An 11,395-nucleotide genomic window follows, 5' to 3' on the forward strand; every position below is an offset into this window, starting at 1 on the left:
ATCAGTCTATCCAGCTGTATGGAAGCAGTGTAGCGGTGGCTGTGGTGTGTCAGGCTGTCTGTCAGATGGCCATGACCAGAGTCCTGTTCTGTAGGGACCTGCTCATACTGCAGCAGCTCTACCTACGCCTAGGAGACAATGTAAGTACGCACACTGAGACAGAAATACAAACGCATCACACTATGGTTGACCCCGACAAAAAAAATTCGTGGTCGACAGAGTCGTCAATCGATTGGTAGAAATGTTACAACTTATTTTTTCCATATATAGACATCCTATGTGTTTTCATCAAATCAACTATATGCACTGAGCTTGTCTGATGCTTTAAGTGCACTGTTTGATGAAATAATTAAGACGCACAAATGGCTAGAGGGAGTCTGACCGCAATTGATTTGATTGTGCCAGGCCGGGCTAAGACTTGCTGCGCTGTGTTAAAAGATAATGACAGCGAGTGGCTGTGAACAGCACCTACTGTCTCCCTCTCCTCCCTGCTGCAGCGACCACCACAGAACATCAACAGTGTTTATCGCGCTGTGCATGTTGCTGAAGCTGCAACATAATTACAGCCATTTCTGACTGAATTTCTGTTACCGAAATCCCTCATTTGTTTCGGAAAAACATTCCCTATTCCCTCAACCTTTGCTCTCTTTACGTGACACGTATGCATAAAAATACACAAATTCATATGCTGTGTGATGACATTAACGAATGAATGATTGATACAGTAGTTGGCGTTTCCTCTCTCCTCACTTTTCTTAGACAATTAAGGCAAGTGCTGTTTTCTCTTCTCTTAACTCTGCTGCTGCCTCCGCCGCATTGTTCTTAACACCAATATGCTGGTTAACTTTGCTGTTATGCACATAGCAACATGGTCTAGGAAAAGGCTCCAATTCAACGGCACGTTGATGTTTCAGAACCGTGGACAGCGACTACTATCCAATGCGGGAGAAAGTGCATTTGTTATAAAATATTTGTGCTAGTGTTGCACCATTGTTCTTAGGTAATATACCCTTATACAATAGCGCATGTCTTGGTGATGGACTGCCATCTCCACGGCCTCCACAATAGATTAGTCCACTCAGACAGGCGCCACTCAGACAGGTGTCTTGTACACCATGAAAATAATTGTTTTTTGTTACTGCTCGACTAAAGAAATCTTGGTCGACCAACAGCCTATCGACCAACAGCCTATCGACCAACAGCCTATCGACCAACAGCCTATCGACCAACAGCCTATCGACCAACAGCCTATCGACCAACAGCCTATCGACCAACAGCCTATCGACCAAACAATCGACCAGTCGACTTAATGGGGTCCGCCCCTACATCACACACACGCCCATGTCAGTCTGCTCTTTTTACTTAACTGTGTGTGTGTTCTCCAGGTGTTCCTGGGTGGAGGGGCTCAGCTGCTCCAGTTACAACAGGACCTGATCCCCCGCTCCTCTCAGCTTCTCTCCTCCTACTATCTCCTCAAACACATCACCCAGAGCCTGACCACCACCGTGCCCCTCCACATCATGTACGTACACACACAACACACAGCAGATACACTCCAACAACGCAACGTATTGAATTCAGTCTGGTTGACATTTATTGTGTTCTCCCTCCAGAGATGCCAACCTACAGCACCTGTCTGTCCTGGACCTGTCTGATTCTCCTGCTATGGCCAGCAACAGATCAGGTCAGTGCCTATGTGTAGCCTAAATGTTGACTTCAAGCCTCTCTCTAAGCGACAACTGTTTTTTCCTGTTTAATCAGGAATTCTTCTGACATTGCCCTCTATTCATACATCATTGAAATATGCCTAGCTAACCCAAACCAATATCATACTTTTGTCAGAAATGTCCTGATTGTCTATATTGTCCTGATCACATCCCTGTATCCAACTCTGTTTTCCTTCCCCCTCAGTCCTGAGCCCCCAGACGGTGGTGGAGCTGTTCTACCAGAGCGTAGCGCGAAAGGCCATCATTAGCCAGATCTACTCCCGGCAGCACAGCCCCTCCCCGGGCACAGCCCTGCTCCACTGGCCCCACATGGTCTCCAGTTTAGTCACCCTACTGGCTCAGCAACTGTATCCTACTACACACATGGCTGCTTGGCTAAGCAAGAGTTGATATGTTTCCCTAGGAAAGGTTATTTACACGGCTGGCATATTTTACATTAGGTTAAGTGAGCCCTAAAATTGATATTTAGGCAAGGTTATTCCTGTCCTCCTACACGGCTAGGCTTGTCGAGGCTAGAGTTAATATGCTTTAAGCAAGGTTGTTATTACGCACCACATGGCTAGTACATGCTATGCTATTAAAGCTAGGCTAAACTAAATTGTATGTGTTTAGGCAACGATTTGACTATTAACCTTAGAGGGTTGCAATGAGGTGTACTGTAAATAATGTCAAGGTTGGCCCTTAACACTATCTCTATAGCTGGCCCAACAACCTTGGCTTCCAGTTCCCTGAGTGTCTGATGGGCAACTGCCAGTACACACAACTACAGGTGAGACACTTCCCACGGACTCAACAACCCTCTCACACACTATTTGTGTTGGATCATGGTTGTTGTTTTTTTAACCTTGACTGCGTAAACAATTTCCCAATTGGAACAATAGATATATTTATTGATTGAACCCCAAAGCAGACTTAATTAAAAAGCCAACTGATGCATTTTTAAATAGAGTACTTTTTTAACCTCTCCTTTTCTCTCCAGGAGTATGTGCGTCTCATTCGGCCGTGGTGTCAGGTTAACGTGGGCTCCTGCCGCTTCATGCTGGGACAGTGTTACCTGGCCAATGGAGAGGGACAGAAGGTGTGTTTTTAAAGTGGAGCTGACAGCGTTTTAACTACTTATCAGATATGAAACAATCATATCAGTCAAAAATATAATATTCCCAGTCTATGCTACAAAACCAACTTTATAAGAGGTTTTGAAAATAGGTTATATTTGCCTCAACATTCCATGACGTACACTAAGGCATTGTTGGCAGAATAGATTAATGCAGTTCAATGCATGATTAATATACTGAACAAAAATATAAACGCAACATGCAACAATTTCAACGATTTTACTGAGTTACAGTTCATATAAGGAAATCAGTCAATTGAAATTAATTCAGTAGACCCACCCACTGGGGAGCCAGGCCCAGCCAATCAGGAGTTATTTTCCCACAGAAGGACTTTATTACAGACAAAAATACTACTCAGTTTCATCAGCTGTCCGGGTGGCTGGTCTCAGACGATCCCGCAGGTAAAGAAGCTTGATGTGAGGTCCTGGGCTGGCTTGATTACACGTGGTCTGCGGTTGTGAGGCCGGTTGGACGTACTGCCAAATTCTCTAAAATGACATTAACGTTCAGATCTCTGGCAACAGTTCTGGTGGACATTCCTGCAGTCAGTATGCCAATTGCATGCTCCCTCAACTTGAGACATCTGTGGCATTGTGTTGTGAAAAGAAACTGCACATTTTAGTGGCCATTTTATTGTCCCCAGCACAAGGTGCACCTGTGTAATGATCATGCTGTTTAATCAGCTTCTTCATATGCCACACCTGTCAGGTGGATGGATTATCTTGTCAAAGTAGAAATGCTCACTAACAGGGATGTAAACAAATTTGTGCACAAAATTTGAGAGAAATTAGCTTTTTGTGCATATGGAACATTTCTGGGATCTTTTATTTCAGCTCATGAAACATGGGACCAACACTTTACATGTTGCTTTTATATTTTGGTTCAGTCTATAATGATAATAAATAATATGCCATTTAGCAGACGCTTTTATCCAAAGCGACTTAGTCATGTGTGCATACATTTTTGCGTATGGGTGGTCCCGGGGATCGAACCCACTACCCTGGCGTTACAAGCGCCATGCTCTACCAATTGAGCTACAGAGGACCACTATAGCTATAATTCACCAATACATTTCTTGGTAGTCAAAATAATATTGCTATCAGGTTGTAAATCACAGCTGGCCTGGTACAATGTTTGCTGCCTCCATTCGGGATGCACTGTTTAAATGGCTCAATATTTTGGACGAATGTAACAAAGGCTGGGAATGACAATACAATCAAACTAAAAAGGGCGATCACAAGTCAGTCATAACATGGCTAAAAGGCTATCGTGTCTTTATGTAGCAAGCTAAAAACACAGAACATTAGCTAGCTAGCTAGCTGCTTGGAAGATGTCATGTCATTGGAGGAGTGGGTGCGTGATGCAGGTGTCATTTGGTTAGCTAGCAAGAACTTGAACGACTGTTATCCAGTTAGCATATCTCTTGCGTTCGCAAATTCAGAGTAAGGTGTTCTCTCATTTATGTCTGGAAGTAGCTAGCTAGCTAGCCAACTTTAGCCAGTTAGCATTGGGTGCTTGGTTGGGACAAGCATGCATTGTTGGCAGGAAAGCTGCAGAAGGACGAATAGGCTACAATTCCCTATCGTTTCAGTGCAATTTTGACGGCCAACTAGCTGAAAAAGTTTGAGAGGGTGTATCTAATGTTCCTTCGTTAGATGTTAGCTCATCATTCTCTGGCTAGCATTAGTTGATATTTTTGTTGATGTGCATAACTGAGGGAGAGCGAGCCTACCTTTTTGTATGGTTGTTTGATCAATGAGACTGTAAAGTTCCCAAATGTAAGAGGACTCCCAAGTGGTATTGACATATTTGCAGAAATCCATTCGGGTGTATTTTGTGGCTTTTGCCGACTACGTTCTAATGATCAAAAGTCGCGCTGTTGCAATTGCCTGTAAACACACAGTCCAGTTCAAAGTGAATGATGGCAGGCCTGTGTGGCAAATAAAGGCCTACTGTAGCTCTGATTGGCTATGGCGCACCGGTCTGCGTAGACTCTGGTCCTGGACGAGACAGATGTTTTATTTACTGTAGTTAATTGTCCAAACGCACGGCCGCTTTCCCACTCTATATTGCTATAGAACTTTCACAAATGCCTTAGATATGGTCATTTTCAAGTTCACGTATACTAAGTGCTCGCTTGTCATAAAATGGTTAAAGTGTCATTCTTCCTGGGGGTGTATATGAACAGATTTTAATAAGATTTAATGTTGCTAAAATGCTGTCAGTTCCATTTAAGGGTTGCGGTTGCATTTCAACGTGCCATTATGACTATGGAAGAGTTGTTGCAGTAGTACTGAAGGTGTAGTGGCTGAAAGCGTGAAATATGTAAATATTTCTCTACGAGTTGTTGCTTCACAGGTGTGACCGAGCAGCACCAGTAGGTGTTTTTTTTTACTCCCATTTGTGGCATGTTGTGTCCAGGCATTGCAGTGTTTCCAGGAGGTGGCGACAGAGGTGGAGAAGGAGGAGTTTCTTCTGAGATTGACAGGAGCTGAGGGGGAGGCTGCGGCTGCACCGAGACTACAGTACTACAACAAGGTTACTATTGGAACCCGTTCTTTAGATAATGAATAACATGCTCTTTTGGATTATTTCTTAAAAGTAGGCGGCTGCTCACGCCCTATGAACCCTTTCAAATAAAATAATCTGGATGCGTGTGGTGTATGTTAGTGGGGGTTTTTGGTACAGTGTTTTACTTATTCTCAAGTGTGTGTGTTAGGTGCTGCGGTTGCTGGAGGATGTTGGTCTGCCAGAGCTGGTCATCCATCTAGCCACTCTGGCCATCACAGAGGCTGTCAACGACCCCATGAGTCAGGCTGCCCTGTGGACCCGCATCTTCAAGCATCACCTGGACCTGGGACACAACAGCCAAGCCTACGAAGCCCTCACACAGAACCCTGACTCCAGCAGCCAGTTAGACTGTTTGCGTCAGCTTGTAGTGGTTCTGTGTGAGCGTTCTCAGCTCCAGGACCTGGTCCAGTTCTCCTACGTCAACCTGCACGACGAGGTAGACACACTTACTTTCTCTTTACATTTGGTTAGAGCCCAGTAGAGCGCATTATGGACTATATAATTGTATTAGATCAATCAGATGAAGTGTTTGACCCTCCTCTTGTTTCTTTCTCTGGCTGCAGGTGGTCAGCATCATAGAGTCCAGAGCCAGAGCAGTGGACCTGATGTCCCACAACTACTACGAACTGCTCTACGCCTTCCACATCAACAGACACAACTACAGGAAAGGTGAGAGGAGCCTGGGACTCTTTCTGTCAGATATTAGCACTTTGTTTGGAAATGAGGGTGGCGGTATTTCTTTTTACGCACTCTCCATTTTGTGTGTGTTCCTTTTATTTTTGTATGTGTGTGTTTGTCCCTGTGTGTGTGTTCTGTCCTCCAGCGGGTACGGTGATGTTTGAGTACGGCATGCGTCTGGGCCGGGAGGTAAGGACACAGCTCGGTCTACAGAAACAGGTCAACTGTTGCCTGGCCTCCCTCAACTGTCTACGACTCATTAGACCTGACTACGCCTGGATCGTCCAACCCTCCTATGGAGCGGTGTATGAGAGGCCCGCCGCATCACCAAAGAGGAACTACGATGGAGAGTTTGCTACTGGTCCAGGTGAGCCACTATAGGCATAGATATCGATTTGTGATTATTATAATTACCTCTGTAAATGTTTGTTCATTACCATCTTTACACCACTATTTGTTTGGTAAACAGTGTGAAATGTGTATGATGACAGGCTCTAAGTTGTACAGTATTGTAATTGTATGTCTGTGTCACTGCAGTGAGTGGTCAGATAGACATCCTGGAGCTGAAGGACCTTCAGAAGGAGTACGCCCTGGCCCGTAGCCGCCTCACTCTGGCCCAGCACCACCCACCCTCCGCTGCCATCGCAGGTAACATATTCCCAAAAGTGAATGAAAGGTGACTTGTCAGTAAGCCATCACCAATGATTGTTTGCCTTGATACCTCTTAATGTGATGATAATTTAAAGGGCAGAACATTATTCCTGTAAGGAAACAAATTCACAACACCATAAATGTAACACAGTACTATCTGTCGGTCTGTGTGTGGTGTTGCAGGCAGTGCCTCTGCAGTGGAGATGGTGTCCCTACTGGTCCAATCAGGACTGTTCGACTGTGCCCTCTCTCTCTGCCAGACCTTCAAACTCTCCCTCACTTCCATCTTCGAGGGACTTGCCTTCAAGTAAGTAACAGGCTCAGTTAGGGCATAGTCAACTGCACAGATGGACTTGAATTTATGCGCATATCCCTCGTTGACAAAGCATGATTGACGTGAATTTCCTAATTATGCATGCAGTTAGTATTCAGCCTGTAGCGTTGGTATTCAGCCTGTAGCATTGGTATTCAGCCTGTAGCGTTGGTATTCAGCCTGTAGCGTTGGTATTCAGCCTGTAGCGTTGGTATTCAGCCTGTAGCGTTGGTATTCAGCCTGTAGCGTTGGTATTCAGCCTGTAGTGATCACACCAAAGTAATTAGTCTTGCCTTGTCCTAACTAACTAATGTAGATACAGGGGGTTTCTTCCTGTTTGTGGTGATGCTGGCAGTGTTTAAAAAAATGTCTCCCTACATTTTCTTTTGTGTTTCTACAAATATCCACCTTTTTGTATTTCCAGGTGTATAAAGTTACAGTATGGTGGAGAGGAGAAACAGAATGGAGCCTGGAACTGGCTGGCTGCCAATCAGCTGTCTACCATCATCACAACCAAACAATCAAGGTTGGTTCAATTATGACCTCTTCATGGTACAAATTGGCTAGAAAATACCACATTGTCCACCTTGTGGTGCTGTTGGGAATATTAAAAACAGTGCAATAAAAATAGAAGTGAAATCGTGTGAGTAAAAAAACATATATTTTTTTCCTCCAGTGCGACAGACGAGGCTTGGCGCCTTCTGGCCTCCTACCTGGAGAAGCACCCTACCCAGAATGCTCAGCACCATCGCTGTGTCCTCAACAAGCTGCTGTCACATGGCGTACCGCTGCCCGACTGGCTGGTCAATGCCTTCAAGGTGAGAGAGCATAGTATTTGTGCAAATATTGTTGTATGCATTTACATTACACTAAATACAATACACATTTTCCGAGAAGGACACCTAGAAATGAATTAAATGGAGTCCATAAATGTACCTTTTTGTAGTTGCATTTGCTCCCTGTGTATGATAACACAAGCTTGTTTTGTCAGGGGGTGGACGCTGCAGCGTTGTTAAGGCTCTACCTGAACTATGACCTGCTGGAGGCAGCAGCTGAGCTGGTTTTGGAGTATGTAGACGCCCTCCTGGGGAAGGGACACCAGTACTTTGGCATCGAGGTACACTATACACTGAGTGTACAAAACATTAGGAACACCTGCTCTTTCCATGACATAGACTGGCAAGGTGAACACTATGATCCCTTATTGATGTCACTTGTTAAATCCACTTAAATCAGTGTAGATGAAGGGGAGGAGAAAGAAGGATTTCTAAGCCTTGAAACAATTAAGACATGGATTGTGTATGTGTGCCATTCAGAGGGTGAATGGGCAAGACAAAAGATTTAAGTGCCTTTGAACGGGATATGGTAATAGGTGCCAGGCGCACCGGTTTGAGTGTGTCAAGAACTGCAACGCTGTTTGGTTTTTCACGCTCAACCGTTTCCCATGTGTATCAAGAATGGTCCACCACCCAAAGGACATCCAGTCAACTTGACACAACTGTGGGAAGCATTGGAGTCAACATGGGACAGCATCCCTGTGGAACGCTTTCGACACCTTGTAGAATCCATGCCCCGACGAATTGAGGTTGTTCTGAGGGCAAAAGGGGGTGCAACTCAATATTAGGAAGGTGTTCCTAATGTTTTGTACATCACTTCCATGTTTAGGATGTGTGGTTGTTTTACCCATCTTACAATCTGGCCTTAATGGCCATGTACTCTTATAATATCCACATGGCACAGCCAGAAGAGGACTGGCCACCCCTCAGAGCCTGGTTCCTCTCAAGGTTTCTTCCTAGGTTCCTGCCTTTCTAGGGAGTTTTTCCTAGCCACCGTGCTTCTACATGCTTTGCTTGCTGTTTGGGGTTTTAGGCTGGGTTTCTGTATAGCACTTTGACATCTGCTAATCTAAAAAGGGCTTTATAAATACATTTGAGTTGAATACACTTGATTCTCATCTCTAGATAAGGGTCTAAAGTGTAAATGTAATAGGGATTGAAAAGTCAAATGTTTGTCCTTTAAGTGTTTCTTTCTGGTAATGCTGTGTTGTACAGAGGCCCCTCTCGGCCACAGCACCGTTGGTGTGGCTCCCATACACGTCCATCGACCAGCTCCTCCAGTCACTCAACAAGACCCAGACCAACGCCAGTGTAAGTCCATTCAAAATACTATTTTTGAAATCTGTTTGACAACCTGTGCTGACATCAAACCTGACATGACTTTGTCCTCAGTTTAAAAGTTAAAACGCACCACCATGCTCCTCTCATTACTTGTCCTCTCCCTCTCAGATGTACAAGAAACTGCAGGACAAGCTGAATGACTATCACAAACTGGTGGACCAGACGACGAGGAGAAGGCTCCAGGCCCAGTAGCACGTCTGTCTGTCAGAACACAGCACTGCTTGCATCCAGAGTCTACTCTACTACTAGTGTGCACTCGCACACTCAGTCATGGATTTAAAAGCATTGGATTGGTGTAATCATTAGCTGGAGGATGTTTCTGCCATTGCTAAATCCATGACGGGGAAGGTGGAGGTGCACACTTTAGGAGGTGGGTGGAGAATCGGGTACAGCCTGGCCCCACTGCCCCTACATATGGTGCTGTCTCACTGTGGCCATGACTCTCTGGAACACAAAACGGACTCAATGGAAGAAGGGTAAATTAAAGACTTATTTGTATGCACTTCGCCAATTGTTTTGTGGCAGACATTTTGTGTCGTCTAATTTACATTTAAGTCATTTAGCAGACGCCCTTATCCAGAGCGACTTACAAATTGGTGCATTCAACTTCTGGGTGATGTTGAGAGTTCTGTCTTGAGGGCTCAAGAATATGGAAGAGAGGAATAGGTCAATAGTGTCTGTCTTACCTGCTTGTTGCTCTTACATGTACTGTATACTCATTGGCCAGTTTATTAGGTATATCCATCTAGTACTGGGTCGGACCCCTCTTTGCCTCCAGAACAGCCTGAATTCTTTAGGACATGGATTCTACAAGGTGTCAAACGTTTGTTCAATTGGTATCAAGGGACCTAACGTGTGCCAGGAAAACATTCCCCACACCTATTGATTATTTTTGTTTTTTGGCGTGCCCACTGAACCCGGTGTGGGCGTCTGCTTCAATAGACCATCTGTGACAAGGAGATGCAGTTCTGAACACAAGTTGTACTGCGTCGTTATTTGTCTGTCTGTGGCACGCCTGTTAGCTTGCACGATTCTTGCCATTCTCCTTCGACCTGTCTCATCGACGAGCTGTTTTCGCCCACAGGACTGCCGCTGACTGGATGTTTTTTTGTTTGTTGCACCATTCTCGGTAAACCCTAGACACTGTTGTGCGTGAAAAGCCCAGGAGGGCGGCTGATTCTGAGATACTGGATCCGGCGCGCCTGGCACCAATGATCATACCACGCTCAGTCACTTAGGTCACTTGTTTTTCCCATTCTAACGTTAAATCAAACAGTAACTGAATGCCTGCTTAATATAGCAGGCCACGTGACTGTCTGTAGGAGCCATCCATTTTCGTGAACAGGGTGGTGTACCTAAAACTGGCTGGTGAGTGTATATTGTCTGAGTTCCAACTAACAATAAGGTGTTTTCACCTCCTGGAGATTGAATGTTTTTTTTTATTATTTTTTTTTATAGAGGTACATTGTGATAATCGTTTTGTACTTTGCTGCCTGTGAACTTTCACAATCAGGTTTGTTGTAAATTGTAATGCAATTAAAGTTTTCCTTGGTATTAAGTTGTCCTAAATGCCATTTTATTAGTACTTGAACAAACTAAAAACGTAGACTTGGCAACATTACATCATACACAGTGAGGTAACTTCCTACTTAAAACTCTGCGCTCCAAAATGTTCTGAAAATACACAGGGAAGTATATTCAAGACTGACACTTGGCTTTTACTTAATGTAAGCAACCCTCAAGGAAGGGTCAAAGTTTGGAAGACTAGAGCCAATAGTGTCTTTTTTTGGGCAGCGTTAAAGGGGAACTGCACCCACTGATTTGGCCTTGTTTCTTTTGGCTTGCTCAAATGGCTTGCCATCAAATTTTGTCACATGCTTCGTAAAGAACAGGTGTGGACTAACAGTGAAATGCTTACTTACGGCCCCTTCCCAACAATGCAGAGCGAAAAAGAAATAAAGCAAAACACTAAATAAAAGTAATAGATACAATGAGAAACGATAACTTGGCTATATACACTGCTCAAAAAAATTAAGGGAACACTAAACTAACACATCCTAGATCTGAATGAATGAAATAATCTTATTAAATACTTTTTTCTTTACATAGTTGAATGTGCTGACAAAATCACACACAAATTATCAATGGAAATCAAATTTATCA

The 11,395-nt window shown here is 44.2% G+C and overlaps 1 pseudogene across 1 annotated transcript in view; it reads left to right on the forward strand.

Annotated features, from left to right (window-relative positions):
- LOC311134864 (nuclear pore complex protein Nup160-like) overlaps positions 1-10,788 on the forward strand; it is a 17,169-nt pseudogene extending 6,381 nt beyond the window's left edge. Inside the window, exons 8-24 of the transcript XR_014615400.1 lie at positions 6-140; positions 1,386-1,522; positions 1,614-1,684; positions 1,912-2,074; positions 2,427-2,496; positions 2,707-2,805; positions 5,264-5,380; positions 5,562-5,849; positions 5,977-6,082; positions 6,237-6,458; positions 6,629-6,739; positions 6,926-7,049; positions 7,480-7,581; positions 7,732-7,873; positions 8,047-8,172; positions 9,107-9,202; positions 9,341-10,788. The product of XR_014615400.1 is annotated as a nuclear pore complex protein Nup160-like (transcript). The remainder of the gene's footprint in view (positions 1-5; positions 141-1,385; positions 1,523-1,613; positions 1,685-1,911; positions 2,075-2,426; positions 2,497-2,706; positions 2,806-5,263; positions 5,381-5,561; positions 5,850-5,976; positions 6,083-6,236; positions 6,459-6,628; positions 6,740-6,925; positions 7,050-7,479; positions 7,582-7,731; positions 7,874-8,046; positions 8,173-9,106; positions 9,203-9,340) is intronic.
- Positions 10,789-11,395: the final 607 nt, after the last annotated feature.

The sequence above is a fragment of the Coregonus lavaretus genome (genome assembly GCF_964263955.1).
Source record: "Coregonus lavaretus genome assembly, chromosome: 9".
NCBI lineage: Eukaryota > Metazoa > Chordata > Actinopteri > Salmoniformes > Salmonidae > Coregonus > Coregonus lavaretus.